This window comes from Acipenser ruthenus, chromosome 11, assembly GCF_902713425.1.
Source record: "Acipenser ruthenus chromosome 11, fAciRut3.2 maternal haplotype, whole genome shotgun sequence".
NCBI lineage: Eukaryota > Metazoa > Chordata > Actinopteri > Acipenseriformes > Acipenseridae > Acipenser > Acipenser ruthenus.
This window is the reverse complement of record NC_081199.1, coordinates 18055855-18066631: the sequence shown is the minus strand read 5'-3', so window position 1 is coordinate 18066631 and position 10777 is coordinate 18055855. Positions and strand designations below refer to the sequence as shown.

At 38.1% G+C, this 10777-nt stretch overlaps 1 non-coding gene across 1 annotated transcript; it reads left to right on the top strand.

Annotated features, from left to right (window-relative positions):
• The first annotated feature begins 217 nt into the window (after window positions 1–217).
• Window positions 218–302, top strand: trnal-uaa (transfer RNA leucine (anticodon UAA)). Its single transcript has one exon. It is a non-coding gene; the product is annotated as a tRNA-Leu (tRNA).
• Window positions 303–10777: the final 10475 nt, after the last annotated feature.

The window sequence follows — 10777 nt, the reverse complement described above, 5'->3', positions numbered from 1 at the left end:
TAACACTCTAATAAACTGCACAAAATATTTTTCTCCTTTTATGAGGTCTGAAAACATGCCCAGACTTGTCCCTTTTAAAAAAACAAAAACAAAAAAACAAAAACCCCTCGTAGTCACGATCAGTTCAACCTTTTGCTCAAACACCTAAACACCTTGATTCTCTGAAACCCCGGTAAGCTTAATACTTATTTTTTTATTTATTAACGTTTTAAGAAAAACTGTTGTGGCTGAGTGGTTAAGGCGATGGACTTAAGATCCATTTGACTCAATTGTCTGCGTGGGTTCGATTCCTACCAACAGTAATTATTTTATTTCAAACTCTTACATTTATAAATATTTAATGTTTATAAGCACTTGTGAAATTATATATATATATATATATATATATATATATATATATATATATATACCATACCATTCCTATATAAAATCCACGCCCCCTCATTATATATTCATAAATTCATAAATCCACGCCCCCTCATTATATAGTCATATATTCACACACATAAGGTCATAAAGGTCAAAAGTCATAAATTAGACTTTTGACATAAGCTATAGTAATATTACTACTGACATAAGCCACTGTGACAGGAATAGACGTGTGGTGACGTCAGGCCATAAGCAGGAAAGAAAAGCACAGGCAGTACTGCAGGCAAAAAGACGCCGCGCGCTGTTTATTTAAATAACAAAAATTAAATAAAAGGTTCAAACAAAAACACTGTGCTCACAGAGTAAAAATAAAGGTTTTAAACAAAATAAATCTCGAACACAAATAATAATACAATCCCAGGTCAGGCTGGGCAGTTGCTGTCACTGTTCCTGGAATCTTTAAATAAATTTCTCGCTCTCGTTCCTTCTCTGAACACCCACCACCCTGAGTGCAGAGAGCTGCAGGCTTTTATTTACTGTGGCCGAGGGGTTAACTATCAATTATCTCATTACCCCTCGGCCACAATCTGCACAAGGTTTTTAATTATTCCTGGCAGAGCACGAGGCAGAGGAACTCAAATTGAATTTGAAGTTGTTGAAGGGCACTGGTCTCTTAAACCCAGAAGGTCTGATAAACCCCTACACATGACGATATATTGATGGACATTACATAAGCAAATGAGATGTCCTTTTTTTTTGGAATACCATGTTCCTTCTCAAAAATGTATTTTAATGTTAGCCTTTAATAAAGGAAAACGACTGCTTTGGTGTGTGCCTGGAGAGGTTGCATGGTGGTGTGTGCGTGCAGGGGTTGCATGGTGGTGTGTGCGTGCAGGGGTTGCATGGTGGGTGTATGCATGCAGGGGTTGCATGGTGGTGTGTGCGTGCAGGGGTTGCATGGTGGGTGTATGCATGCAGGGGTTGCATGGTGGTGTGTGCGTGCAGGGGTTGCATGGTGGTGTGTGCATGCAGGGATTGCATGGTGGGTGTATGCATGCAGGGGTTGCATGGTGGTGTATGCGTGCAGGAGTTGCATGGTGGTGATGCATGCAGGGGTTGCATGTGGATGTGTGTGGAGGGGAATTGGAGTGCAGGTTTGGTGCAAAAGAGGGGGGAAGCGAGGGCATATAAGGGGGTGTAGGGGAAAGACTGGGAAGGGTAGGGTAAAAGAAAAACTACTACAATCATTTATTTTCACTTTCGACTCCCAGTCCCCTTTCCCTCACTTTATGATTTTATTTTGTGATTATTTAATTATTGTCAAAATAAACAGCCTTCATCTACTCACATCTGCAGTCTCATTTCTGTCCCAAAAAGAACCTGAAATGGTACAATATATTGATGGACATTACATAAGCAAATGAAATGTCCTTTTTTTGGAATACCATGTTCCTAGTCAAAAATGTGTTTTAATATTAGCCTTTAATAAAGGAAAACGACTGCTTTATTTAATTTTCACGTATCTATTTCAGTGCAGTTTCAATGTAGTTTCGTCATTGTAATAAGAAATACATTTTTTTAACATTTAAATTTTATTTTTTATTTTGTTTCTTCATAAAAAAATACATGTACTAAGGGTTACTCTTAAATGAATTCAGGATCCAGTTTATGATAAACTGTGCATGCATGACTTAGAAACTTGGCTGTCAGCTGAGCAGAATATCTAAAAAACTGGGCTGAATTTGAAAATACAAAGCGGCCCAGAATTTGGGACGTTATCTGCAAACCAGAGCGGCCCAGAAATTGGGATATTTATCTGAAAAGCAAAGCGGACCAGAATCTGGGGCGTAAATGAAAACAGGGGCAATCTATATGTAAAACTGTGATTACATTAGAGATAAACTAATGTATCTTGTAACAAAACTGTAATAGTGTGGAAGATATATATTTGATATTAAAATATGTCGCGCAAACGATTACAGATATATGCTATTTGAAAGAAGTTGTACACCACCACAGAAAGCCAATTCTTACATTTGTGCATAACATGATAATTCATATAAAGTAATAACCCATAGTTTGTTATATTAGTACAGCAAAATACCACATTATATTTTAATTGAATGGTTGTGGAAAGCAGATCGATCTCTCTCTCTCTCTCTCTCTCTCTCTCTCTCTCTCTCATCACAATGTTAAAAATGCCTTGCACACTTTTCCACTCGTGTGACGACATATTCATGTGACAGACATGGACCAATCAAAACGCGAGACTGTTATGCGGTTCCATCCCAAAAAACGGGCCTGTGTCATAACTCCATCTATGTGTGCCATGCATTGTAAAGTTTTCTTATGGCTCAAACCTAAACCAAAATAAAACTATAGCTCACACCTCTATTTTTACTCCATGCTGTTTATGTTACTCACGTTGTATTTCCTATGAAAACTAAACATGGCAGATACTTCAATCTAACACAAGCACCGATTTGATTTTAAAGCCAATAACCAATACTGTAATGTATGTACCCTGTGCCATTAGTTCTAGGCACTACTTTCAGGTGTAAGGCTCCCAAGTTCACACGTGTAGTTGGTGGCGCATTGTACTATATTATGCCTTGTTAATGTTAACTACGCAGTTATGTATAAAGACTATAGTTACAGTTGCTGGTGTGTATGTGTTGTTCTTAGGTTATAGCTGTGTAAAACAAGTTAAATACACAACAAATCCACTCTGTTCCAGATTTGTGAGGTGCCAGATTTTCCCAATATACTTCAGTACAGTACAGTACTTAAGTGACACCTGAGATGAAATTCAAACCATAAGACCTAGATGTAACGAATCAGGAATAGTCTCTCAATCTAAGCAGAATCACTAAAAATAAACATGAACTGGAAAAACAAGCAGATGCTGCTAACCAATTATAACATTATAACTTATTCCAATACTAGATCTGGTATTACAACATGAAATAAGCAGTGCAAAAATATGTTAATGCACTACAACTAGGAAGAATTAGCAGTTTATATACTTAGAGGAGTCGTTGAACAAATAAATGTATTTATGGTATGTATTTATGTGACTGTTTATACCTTTTATTATTTAAGGTTTGTATAAATCATGTAAATTCTAATTTCAGCTAAATCTGGTAATACAAACTAGTGGAATCTTTCAATTTCTTGAGGTGATTTTTATTATTATTATTGTTTTAATTATAGCAGATTTTAAGTTTTATCAAATTGTTAAAGAATATCTTGCTGACAAAATACCAAAGTTGAACCTTTTTACATTAGTTAGCTATTGAAACTTTGTATATGTTTTCATATGGCCTGTGACCTATGGGTGTTAAAGCAGCTATATTCTAATAAAGTCCATTTATTTTAAATAAATTAAAAGGGATTTTTACCACATTAATTAAAAAAAAGGGATACAGGGGATACATCAGTATTAAATGAAATGGATATAATAAAAATCAGATACGTGCTTTGTTAAATGCATTTGTAAAATATTCATTTATTATTATTTTTTTTAATCAAGAGCAAATGCTTTTTCCTGTAATGACAATCACAATTGTCATTACTATGGCTCTTCTTGCTTAGTATACCAAATAAAGGGAAGTGTCTGAATTAAATGCTGTTCATGGTGAAGGCTCTCTCAGAGACACAGGAGATGGTGATCTTGGCTCTCTCAGAGACACAGGAGATGGTGATCTTGGCTCTCTCAGAGACACAGGAGATGGTGATCTTGGTTCTCTCAGAGACACAGGAGATGGTGATCTTGGCTCTTTCCAGAAAGCTTTTGACAAAGTCCCACATAAAAGATTAATTCTCAAACTGAACGCAGTAGGGATTCAAGGAAATGCATGCACATGGATTAGGGAGTGGTTAATGTAGAAAACAGAAAGTACTGATTAGAGGATAAACCTCAAAATGGAGCGAGGTAACCAATGGTGTACCACAGGGATCAGTATTAGGTCCTCTGCTATTCCTAATCTACATTAATGATTTAGATTCTGGTATAGTAAGCAAACTTGTTAAATTTGCAGATGACACAAAAATAGGAGGAGTGGCAAACACTGTTGCAGCAGCAAAGGTCATTCAAAATGATCTAGACAGCATTCAGAACTGGGCAGACACATGGCAAATGGCATTTAATAGAGAAAAGTGTAAAGTATTGCATGCAGGCAATAAAAATGTGCATTATAAATATCATATGGGAGATACTGAAATTGAAGAAGGAATCTATGAAAACGACCTAGGAGTTTATGTTGACTCAGAAATGTCTTCATCTAGACAATGTGGGGAAGCTATAAAAAAGGCTAACAAGATGCTTGGATATATTATGAGGAGTGTTGAATTTAAATCAAGGGAAGTAATGTTAAAACTCTACAATGCATTAGGAAGACCTCACCTAGAATATTGTGTTCAGTTCTGGTCACCTCGTTACAAAAAGGATATTGCTGCTCTAGAAAGAGTGCAAAGAAGAGCAACCAGAATTATCCCGGGTTTAAAAGGCATGTCGTATGCAGACAGGCTAAAAAAATTGAATCTATTCAGTCTTGAACAAAGAAGACTACGTGGCGATCTGATTCAAACATTCAAAATCCTAAAAGGTATAGACAATGTCAACCCAGGGGACTTCTTTGACTTGAAAAAAGAAACAAGGACCAGGGGTCACAAATGGAGATTAGATAAAGGGGCATTCAGAACAGAAAATAGGAGGCATTTTTTTACACAGAGAATTGTGAGGGTCTGAAACCAACTCCCCAGTAATGTTGTTGAAGCTGACACCCTGGGATCCTTCAAGAAGCTGCATGATGAGATTCTGGGACCAATAAGCTACTAACAACCAAATGAGCAAGATGGGCTGAATGGCCTCCTCTCTTTTGTAAACGTTCTTATGTTCTTCTTATGTTCTTATGTGCAAACTTTGACCTTCATTCCTGCACGTGGTTTTAGAAAACAGAGAAAATGATAATAATTTGTAGTCAGTCTGCATACATCCATTTGTCTAGTTAGGGATAAAGTAATACATTTGTTAAAGTCCGTATGTATTTGTTAATAGCCCATACTGAAGCAGCACATGTTTTCCAGCTGTAAAATGATGTGATAAGTTAATTGAATGTCTGCAAAATAAACTGGTAATATGGAACAGGATGAGCTGTTGGAAAGGCTGATTGCATATTGTGAGGCATAGGATAGTAATCTTTGAATTTAAGAACATAAGAACATAAGAAAGTTTACAAACGAGAGGAGGCCATTCAGCCCATCTTGCTCGTTTGGTTGTTAGTAGCTTATTGATCCCAGAATCTCATCAAGCAGCTTCTTGAAGGATCCCAGGGTGTCAGCTTCAACAACATTACTGGGGAGTTGGTTCCAGACCCTCACAATTCTCTGTGTAAAAAAGTGCCTCCTATTTTCTGTTCTGAATGCCCCTTTATCTAATCTCCATTTATGACCCCTGGTCCTTTTTTCTTTTTTCAAGTCAAAGAAGTCCCCCGGGTTGACATTGTCTATACCTTTTAGGATTTTGAATGTTTGAATCAGATCGCCGCGTAGTCTTCTTTGTTCAAGACTGAATAGATTCAATTCTTTTAGCCTGTCTGCATACGACATGCCTTTTAAACCCGGGATAATTCTGGTTGCTCTTCTTTGCACTCTTTCTAGAGCAGCAATATCCTTTTTGTAACGAGGTGACCAGAACTGAACACAATATTCTAGGTGAGGTCTTACTAATGCATTGTAGAGTTTTAACATTACTTCCCTTGATTTAAATTCAACACTTCTCACAATATATCCAAGCATCTTGTTAGCCTTTTTTATAGCTTCCCCACATTGTCTAGATGAAGACATTTCTGAGTCAACATAAACTCCTAGGTCTTTTTCATAGTTCCCTTCTTCAATTTCACTATCTCCCATATGATATTTATAATGAACATTTTTATTGCCCGCATGCAATACTTTACACTTTTCTCTATTAAATTTCATTTGCCATGTGTCTGCCCAATTTTGAATGCGGTCTAGATCATTTTGAATGACCTTTGCTGCTTCAACAGTGTCTGCCACTCCTCCTATTTTTGTGTCGTCTGCAAATTTAACGAGTTTGCTTACTATATCAGAGTCTAAATCATTAATGTAGATTAGGAATAGCAGAGGACCTAATACTGATCCCTGTGGTACACCACTGGTTACCTCACTCCATTTCGAGGTTTCTCCTCTAATCAGTACTTTCTGTTTTCTACCTGTTAACCACTCCCTAATCCATGTGCATGCATTTCCTTGAATCCCTACTGCGTTCAGTTTGAGAATTAATCTTTTATGCGGGACTTTGTCAAAAGCTTTCTGGAAATCTAAATAGACCATGTCGTATGCTTTGCAGTTGTCCATTTTCAATGTTGCATCCTCGAAAAAGTCAAGTAGGTTAGTTAGACATGATCTCCCTTTCCTAAAACCATGCTGGCTGTCACCCAGGATATTGTTACCATATAGGTAATTTTCCATTTTGGATCTTATTATAGTTTCCATAAGTTTACATATAATAGAAGTCAGGCTTATTGGTCTGTAGTTACCTGGTTCAGTTTTGTCTCCCTTTTTGTGGATCGGTATTACGTTTGCTATTTTCCAGTCCATCGGTACAACCCCTGTGTCAAGAGACTGTTGCATGATCTTGGTTAGCGGCTTGTAAAGAACTTCTTTCATTTAAGACCTGACACTTCGATAAAGCACTTGTTATTGGATTGGTCTCCATTCTATCGCAGAAAAAATGTCCGAACTTCTTTCATTTAAGACCTGACACTTCGATAAAGCACTTGTTATTGGATTGGTCTCCATTCTATCGCAGAAAAAATGTCCGGTCTGTTCAAATCGTACTTAGGGTACTACAGTACTTTGCATGCGAAAATATCCTGCATTTTCTGAAAACTTCAATCCACGTATACAGTTGAATTCTAATTAGATTTTCTATCGTTAATCATGCAAACACAGAAAAGTGACGTTTTAAGAAATCAGTTTTCTGATTTAGTTTTCCGAAAACATTAGTTGTGTTATCATCTTTTTTATTTGTAAGAAAAAAAATATTCTTTAAAATAAAAATAAGCAAAATAACCCTGCGTTTGTTACGGTGCAGAGACCAAAACATGAACTATAAAGAAATCCAAAAAAGATCTGCACTTCATCAGCGTTCACCTACGGGCGAAACAAGCCTACGGGAGAAACATGCTTGTGACTGAGAACTGCACATTTTTCTAAAAACGTTTTCAATTTAAAATAAAGGAAATCATTTCTAATTTTTTCAGTGTGGACATTTTTTGGAGTTCTTTAAAATCAAAATTAAAAAAAAAAACTCGCCTGAATGAAAACCAGATTTTTAGCTGAAAGTTTTTTCTTTCTTGATTATACAGTGCACTCCATTTATAAGAATTACTGATATAAGAATCAACCGCATATAGTGATCAAAACCACTAGGACAAAATCATTCCTGTACTAACAATGCTAAAATACTCCGCTTGTAAGAAACAAGCAATCTGCTTATAAGAATCATTTTAGGGCAAACTGACTGCATGTAATACGACACTGTATCCCGTGCAATGTCGTGTACAGCAATAAAGCTGTTTTTGACTTTGAATTTGATCACATCTTGCGTGATTCGGCACGTACACAGCGTATGCTGTATAATCCCTGGTACGCAGCGACTCCCAGTAGAAAAAAAGCAAGTTGTGCAGTTTATGTGTGTCGACATGCAGGGAAAAGAAAGACGCGTGACTGCATTGTACAGGTATTTTTGTGTTCTGTTAATGAAAATTTGTTCTAGTAAAGTGAACAAAAATAGAAACAGTAACTTGTTTGTAATACAAGGTTTTTCCTTGCGGTAACAGTTTTTCCTTGTAGCACTTTTGCTACATTTCTAATGAAAAATACATTATCAGATATTTCTCAATTTATTTTTCCAAGTACAATAAGAATCACATTTTATGTAACAAGTTTATTTTTTATATGGTGCGAGAACAGTAAACATCATCACTAATCTTGTCTTTGGTCAATCTGTCGATCTGTGTTAAACCACGAGATCTAAGGAAAGTGACAAAGTCTTCCTCACCCCCAGTTACCATGTCGATATCATCAGAGAAAAGCTAGTTTAGACACACACAAATTATGACTGAAAGAATCACTCTTGAATGATACAAAACGTTGTCAAATAATTGATTTAATCTGATTTCATTTTTATCTGTCAAAATATCTATAATTAGGCTTGGAAGAATTCAAGTTTTATTTTAGCATATTGAAATAAAACAACAAACTTGACTACCGTTACTATGCAGTGCTCTTGAGTTGCCCGCCACAAACGTATTTTGCATTTATGCTCTTCCTCAAATTTGACCCAAACGCACTGTAATGAATGTTCTCTGACATTGGCGGAGCTAGTGCTGTAGATAACGGGATGCTCACAGCACTTTTTTTTTTTATTTAGTCGTTGCCAATTATTTTTATAATTTTCTCCCAATTTGGAATGGCCAATTATTTTTAGGCTCAGCTCACCGCTACAACCCCTGCGCAGACTCGGGAGGGCGAAGACGAACACACGCTGTCCTCCGAAGCGTGTGCCGTCAGCCGACCACATTTTTCACACTGCGGACTCACCATGCAGCCACCCAAGAGCTACAGCATCGGAGGACAACGCAGCTCTCGGGCAGCTTACAGGCAAGCCCGCAGATGCCCGGCCAGACTACAGGGGTCGCTGGTGCGCGGTGAACCGAGGACATCCTGGCCGACCTAAACCCTCCCCCCCCCCCCCCCCCCCCCCCCCCCCCCCCCCCAGGCGACGCTCAGCCAACTGTGCGCCGCCTCCTGGGAGCTCATGTCCATGGTCGGCTGTGGAATAGCCTGGACTCAAACCAGCGACGTCCAGGCTATAGAGCGCATCCTGCACTCCACACGGAGCGCCTTTACCGGATGTTCCACTCGGGAGCCCTCTCACAGCACTTTTAAAGTTTTATTTAATCACGTTTAAGAAATTTGTCTTTGTACAGCTTGAGTTACGCACGTTTTGTTTTGAAGTCACTTCTGATTTGCGTACCACTTTAAATTGTCTCCTCACCCTCCACTGGTGTAAATGATAATAAGGAGACCTGAACACCTGTATAAGCCTCTAGTTATATCAGATCGAAAGACTTTCTTGTGCTTGAAAGTCTATTAATATTCCTGAGAAACACTGTACAACTATTGTTTTTTTTTTGTAAATTCAGATTCCTGCACCTACCTGCAGACGCCCATGAGGACTGATTTGGAGCCTGATTCGATGCAGTGCGAGAATCTAAATAAAAAGTTAGAAAAACGCCGGTGTCTGTTGTGCAGGCATGGTGCCCGCTGCTTTTTGTCTCTGTTTCTTATGTTGTGTGTTTTTTTAGAAAAGGTATAGATCTGAAGACTTTTGCTGCTACTGGAGACTGGATTGTTTTAAAATGTGTGCATTATACCTCACTGTGTTTAAAATGCATTTATTTCTGTCTTTAAACTGGTCCTGTGTTTTAATACAAATTTGTTAAGTTGCCCTTTCAGTTGGTTTGTTTTTAGTATTTTTGTTGGTTTGCTGCTAGGCTGTTCCCTCACCCTATCAATAACCTACACCTTTGAGGTGCTGCATGTAGATAATTAATATTAATAGGTAATATTCCAACATTCAGAATGCTGCCTGCAGAGGTCCCGCATGGAGCCTGTTCATTACAACACGTTTTATATACATTAGGTTGAGACTTTTATAAGTTGTCAAGTAGCATTTTGTGCATTGCAAAAAAAATGGACTTGAAAGTAATTTTTTAGATATTGAAAAATGAATGGGGGGGGGGCAATTTGGTGGGTGTGGGTGCTTATTAACCTCTGGACAATAAAATGGGCGCTAATATGAATAAGGGCAGACAGTCAAGACTAGGTACTATATCGAGCATATACAGTATATTAAAGTTGCATTCCACAAAACTTTGTAATACTCATTGTGATGAGTCAAAGGGGTTTCGGTCTGTAATTCAGCCTCCCGACAGTAGAAGGCATCAAACCAACTCGGGACTTCCCTTATCAAGATCTCGTGACCATGACGAAAGTCATCTTTATGAGGGACGGCACCTTGGTGAGGGGCGGAAGTACGAGTATGTAAATTCCAGCCACTGGAGTCAAGTGAGGTTCAAGGACACTTGTTAGTTTGGAATTGGTGTTCCACTGACTACCGGGGCGGGGCTTTGCATACTAAAGGGAACGTGCTACTGTGTTCGGGGTTGGTCGAACAAAGTAAAGGTGGAGGAAAGGCTGGAGGGAGAGCAGCAGTGCCGGGTTCTCTTTGTTTTTATTATCACGGACGGAAGCTTTACTAACGTTCTTTTTGTTCTGATCTTTTGTTTTGTTCAGCGTATCAAGAAGAGGACTG